Genomic DNA, 6680 nt, shown 5'->3' on the forward strand with positions numbered 1-6680 from the left:
AATTAAAGAATCAACACAAGATGTGTTAAACAATAATATTAATAACACAGAGACGTGTCTAGTTAAGGACAACACATTTAATGTTTGTAACACTAGACTGTAAATTGTACAAACACACTTTGTTAAACTAATCAAATCACAAAAACACATCATCAACACGTTCATGAGCTTAAATCTTTCTTCTCACAGCAAAGTTAAATCCCATTGCAGTACTACGTGCCAATAGTTCAACCGAGTCCAGTTCCATACCGAGAAAAGAGATCCTCAGCACGGGGCAAAGTTTGTTATTTTCACTGGCGTGATAGCTATTATGAGCCAGTCGTCTAGATACTCTCTCGTAAGGGTTTTAAAGCCCCCTCTGCTACTTTCGTAAAACACAGGGAGAGAGAGAAAGCTGGAATGGTAAGACTTTGTACTGATATGCCCGCCCCTCGAACGCAAAGCGGAGAAATGGCCTGTATTGGGGAGAAGCATGACATGAAAGTACACATTCTTCAGTTCAATGGCTGTGAGCCAATCGTGTGGACGAATGCATTGAAGTATGCTTTTGGGTGTCAGCATTTTGAACTGCATCTTGTATAGAGCTCGATTCAGTGAACGCAGGTCCAGGATTGGTCTCAGCTCGACACTTTTTATGGGTACTATGAAGTTAGGGCTATAAAATTCTGACCTCATCTCAGCTGGAGGGACTGGCTTGATTGCGTCCTTCCACAGTAGGACAGCAATATCGCCATGTAGTACATGTGCATTGGCAGCTCTCACTGTAGTGCGGCGAACATCAGAGAATTTGGGGGGTTGTCTGAAGAATTGCAAAGCCGAGACAGATTGTGCGTAAAAGCCAACACGTTGGACTGGGAAGCTATTTCCACACCCCAAATAGGAATTAATGGCACAACCAGATATTACAGTGACCAAGGATGCATCTCAATGTTGAATGGCTTCTCATAAGATTGTGCCAATCCTAGCCAATCGTCTATGTACTCTAGAATCTGGATCACCTGAAGTCTCAGGGGAGCAATGGGTTTATCCATACATTTTGTAAAAGTGTGAGGGCAGAGCAGTAGGCCGCATGGAAATACTCAATACTGGCACACTTTGACAAATGCGAACCTAGGATACTGTAAGATTAAGGTAGAGATGTGTAAGTGTCCTCGAATCTGGTACTGGCCACAAGAATAATAGCAGTCAGCATTCTGAACCTGAATTTCCTCAGAGAACAGTCTGAGTTTTAAAATGAACCTCAGCCCACCATTCTTCTTGGAAAATATGAATTACCGGCTCTAGAACCCAGATTGAATCTCTTGGAGGGGGGAACATACTGTGTGACCCCTTTTTCCAGCAGAAATAGCACCTCTTACTCCAACACCCAAGCTTGTGCGGGGTCCAATTTGGTGGATAATATCCCTCTGAATCTTAGAGGACGAGAATCAAAATGAAGTCTGTCACCTCTCTTTATCATGTGTAACAACCATTGTGTAATGTTTAGCAGATTCATGCTTAAACTGCACTAATGCAAACAAAGCATTAGTATTTTTAAACAGATTACTAGATCTACAACATTTCCGGATAGAAACTGATAAACTGGCGTGTCTTGAAGCATCATAGTAAGCGGGTTAGCGTATGGATTTGAGCAGGCATACTATGGAGCTAGAATAATGACAAAACGTTTTAAAATTGAAATGCATAAACTTGAATTATAGTGTAATTTAATAAAACTGAATATTTTTATGGCATATTTGTAAAGATATGTATTTTCAAAGAGCAAATTTTTCATCCTGAATTTTTACTGTAAATATACAGTTTTGAAATATACAGCTTCAGGTTTTCCAGATTAAGTGAAAATTCAAAACACCAAATTTATTTCTTTTACAATTCAAAGCGCCGAAATTTAGATCGTACAGAAAGTGGGTCATAGGTCAAGCTTCCGGGTTGCACTAGGAAGAGTATTACATCTCCTAAAAGTCCAACGGACAGCTACATGCAGACAAATGCTAAATATGCTTTGACTTTGATACCCTTCTGCTATAACTCCAGGAAATTAAATTAAGTTTAATAGGCATTTGTTTAAATGTCTTCATATGCATGATTAACACGTTTAGAGGATTTTTTCGAGATCAAAGGGGTTAAAACAGACAACCACTACTTTATGATAATTCTGCTCTCGCTATATAGAATAAAATATTTGTATAAGTTTTGTGCAGATTTATCATGTTAAAGGGGTGTAAAAATGTCAACTACCTGACAAATACAGATGCAATTATCCCCCAAAAATTGTCCAGTATTCAACAAAGAAATTATATAAAAGAAATAGTAGAATAGCTCAATAAAATGATTTAGTTTTATTAAATTACACTTGTTTATAAATCAAGTTCTAAATGTTTTGTCATTATTCTAGCTCCATAGCAAACATTCCACAGCTACGAGTCTCACGTTGCCTCAACAACAGCAGGCAATTGAAAACTAAGGGCTGTATCCTGGAACGCCGCTGTAAAGTTAAACAGACTGCATAACTGTTCATAATCTTGCATTCCGCGACCATCAAAAGGCTTATCTTCAGTCCTTAAAGGGTGTGCGCATAAAATTTTATTCCAACCTCATCAATAAGAACACTGGAAATTCTAAGCAGGTTTTTGCTACAGTAAACAATTTCCTGAAGCCAAAATCATATTTATCCACTGAAATCACAGTGGAGCGATGCAACAAGCTTCATTGAACTTTTTAGATCTAAAGTCAATAACATCTGTCCTAAAGCACTTTACTGAGGTTCAACAGAGCCATGTTGAGGAAACCATCAAAAAAATGAAGCTGTCCACCTGCACCTTGGATCCCAACCCGACTGCTTTGCTCAAGTCATTCATTATATTTCATGTATTTCAAACAGGCTTTTGCTCGGCCTACAGCACCGAAACAACACTGCTCAGGGTGAAAAATGACCTTGTTATGGCAGCTGATTAAGGATCACCATCACTACTCATTCTACTCGATCTAAAAGCTGCATTTGACAGAGTGAAGCATGTCATCCTTCGGGACCACATTTGGACTTTCGGGAACAGCACAGTTGACTTGCAACTTTATATTAAAACTGCCCCAAGCCCCTCCACAGTCTTGTCGTGACTCAACACATGTCTTCTGGAAATAAAGGCATGGATGAAAAGCAACTTCCTCTAGCTAATCTTCGGGAAAACTATAGCAATACTTGTTGAAACCCTGCACCAGATCCACTCCTCTCCCGTATCTCAGTTCACCTTGGACGGCCAAGCCATCACTTTCTCCTTCTCAGTTACAAACTTAGGGGTTAGGTTTGACCCGCAGCTGACCTTCAATGAACACATTAAATATATTTGCTAAATATATTTGAACACATTAAATATATTTGCAAAACCTCCTTCAACCAACTTCAAAATATTTACAAACTACGTCCTCTTCTAACTTTTCCAGATGCAGAAAAACTTGTACATGCTTTTTTTCACCAGGTTGGACTATTGTAACAGGCTCTTCATTAGGATTTTTGTCAGAAACATGCAGAAGCTACAATCTATACAAAATAGTCCTCATGAGAGTCCAAAAATATGATCACATATCTCCCATCCTACACTCACTGCACTGGCTCCCTCTTTCATTCCAAATCGATAACAAAATTCTGTTGCTTACACATAAATGTATCACTGGACATGCACCTCCTTATCTATGTAGCTAATGGAGGGGTTTGGAATAGTGTTGTTTAAAACAACCAATCATTATTTTTATAATGTTAAGTTATTCCTTAATAATTACAATTATTAATTTTTATATTTCTCCACCAACCTTATTAGGGACATTGTTGTTTTCTCACTATTCCAATTCAGGGAATTGTTGATTTAGCTCAAAGCAAATACATAATCATTTAATCATCATTAAATATATACATTTTGTGGGATTTAGCATAATTAATAATACCAATTAATTGTTTAATTCGTCCAGAGAGTTAGTGTGTGAGAGAGACTCTGCTTTAAACGCAGCTTTATTCTATGATATAGAACCTTTTTGGATATTTGCGTGGTCTGGTGCAAAGCAAATCCGAATGCGTGTGAAAGTCTTGGGGTGTGGATGGAAAAAAATTGACTCCCAGAACAATGGAAAGGTCATGCGTTGCTGGGAGAGCTTGTCGTTAACTGGCAACAGAAAAAGATGCGAAGGGAGAAGACGGAAGAGGGAAGAGTGCAAAAAAGAGCTAGAGGAGGGCAAGTTCTTCTGTATTTAACCTTCAAGAAGGGCATGCCCATCTATGTTTGAATCGACCAATCAGAGCTGAGAGTTGTTTGTCCCCTTAATTGTAACATTTGCATCTTTTATTGCCTCCAGGCTCCTTTGCAAAATATCAGTCTAGATCATTAAATAAATATAATGAAATGTCCTACCTTCATACAATACCTATCACTAGAGGCAGTGGGCAGATGCCTTGCATCTGCATGGGAAATGAACGACCCCGCCTTCCACGAGTTTCCTGCTGCCTTGCAGGTCGGCCTTGGTTGGTCAAAGGCTATGGGAGTAAACTCAAATAGAAAGTCATGTGTAGAGAACCGTAGGCAGTTGACTGAGCTTTGCGATACCTTCTGGCACCTCCTGCAATTACGTTGGCACCGGCCGTATCGGCTTGCCTTTCCGCCAGACTTTGCCAGCAACGTTGAGAGGGGGATCCTGGCACTGGGCACAAGGATCTCCAAACTATTCGCCCAGGCCTGCAAACTTTTATGCATGTCTTTCATTTTAATTGTCTTTATTTTTAAGAGAGGTCTGAAATAGATTTGAATGGTTTATATAGAGTCTAGTTTCTCTGCCTTTAAGCAGATTTCCATAATGACCAACACAATCTACTATGAGCAGCGCAAATTAGGGTCAGCTCTCTACTGTCTCTAAAGACAGAAGGATGCCAACAAAATACAATACCAATCACTGAAGAAGAAATTGGAAGGTGAACAGTTTGATACCAAATATAAATGGTTTAAACTAGCATTAAGTTGTGATTCATTCAGATGTATTAATAACAAACGAAACATCTCTACTTGTCACATGTAATCTAGACTAGTTATAAAAACCCATTTGTACATGAGAATACAGATTATTTTGAAAGGTTTCAAAAAGAGAGGACCAAGATACATCACACATGCATAAATCTATTTACAGACAAGACTTAAACAATTTTTTCATATGGTCTCATCAAAGACATTCCTTTACGTCTCTGCAGGACCTTTCACACCTTAGCTCTCTGTTGAGCTTCAAAAGGGGCCATAAACGAGATTGCTGTGATGTTTTGGGGGGAGTTTGACCCTACTAGAAACAAAGTTTGATATCAAGAGACCCCATGAGATTAAGAGGGAAATTTAGTTATGATATCATAATGCAACCCTGAATCAGATCCAAAAGTCATGGCAACCCAGCCAGACGTTACATCTACAAGAACTCATCAATTTGAAATCATCCCCCTGCACTCTCAGATCATCAGGCCACCTACTTCTTTAGGCCCCCACCACCAGTCTTTGTACTATGGGGGACCGAGCTTTCTGTTATGCTGCACCGCGACTTTGGAACCACCTTCTGGGTGAGCTGAGAGAAGTACAGAGCTTGGACACTTGAACTAAAGACATTTTTATTCAGAAAGGCTTTTTTGTGCCGATTGTTGTATTGTTTTATTATTCTGTAGTTACTATTGTTGTTCTTTGTTAAGCACTATGAGATTATTCGGAATGAAAAGTGTGTTATAAATAAAATCTATTATTATTATTATTATTATTATTATTAGTGTTTAATTCCTTGTAGTAGGGGTTAGCAGGGAACAAACTAATGCAGGGTAAATTGTTACGCAGCTGCTTTACATATTTATACAGGGCCGAGCAATCTGTGCTTTTCTCTTAAAGGCTGTTTACACTTGGCATTAACATGCGTTTTCGTCGATCGGATCACAAGTGGACGACGTTAATGCCAGGTGTAAACGGTGTTCAAAACGTTTTGAACGCGTCCACTTTCGACCACTTTTAACCACATTCAGAGGTAGTCGAAACCACTTTCGATCGGATCGCTTTGGAGTTGCGGAACGCAATGTGGTCGAATGTGTTCGAACAGCCACACGCGACCACCTTCTCTCCGCCCATTTATCTAATCTGAGGTATTAAACACTAATTTTACGTCTTTTTTTACTGCTGCCGTGAACATACGGTGAACAGCGCTATTTTAAGCCTTTCATTGATAAAACTACTGCGGGTGTTCTCCGTAGTTTCGTTTTGAAAGCGTGAAAGTTGCGCGATCCTATTTCATCAATTGCGCTGATAATTCAGAGAAAGCTCCAACAAATAAACGTACAAAACACTGTGCAGCATGTTTACTTGCTAAACAAGCAGCGGACTCTGACATAATATTAGTTTGCGTCCATATAAACTCATAATTACTCCCGCTCGCGTTTGAATGACAGCAGAGAGACTCGCCCACCGTCTCACAGACCACCCCCTCACAGTATTCCAGACAGATGCGGTCGAAAGTGGACAAAAGAGACGGATTTAAATACCAGGTGTAAACGTAATGTGTCTCTCTCGTCCACTTGTGATCCGATCGATGAAAACACATCTTAAAACCAAGTGTAAACAGCCTCTTACTGTCAGAAGCTGATCTTCTGTGAATTTGTGAAAAGGTTTGATGTGTTTTAGAGG

Source organism: Paramisgurnus dabryanus, chromosome 18, assembly GCF_030506205.2.
Source record: "Paramisgurnus dabryanus chromosome 18, PD_genome_1.1, whole genome shotgun sequence".
Classification (NCBI taxonomy): Eukaryota; Metazoa; Chordata; class Actinopteri; order Cypriniformes; family Cobitidae; genus Paramisgurnus; species Paramisgurnus dabryanus.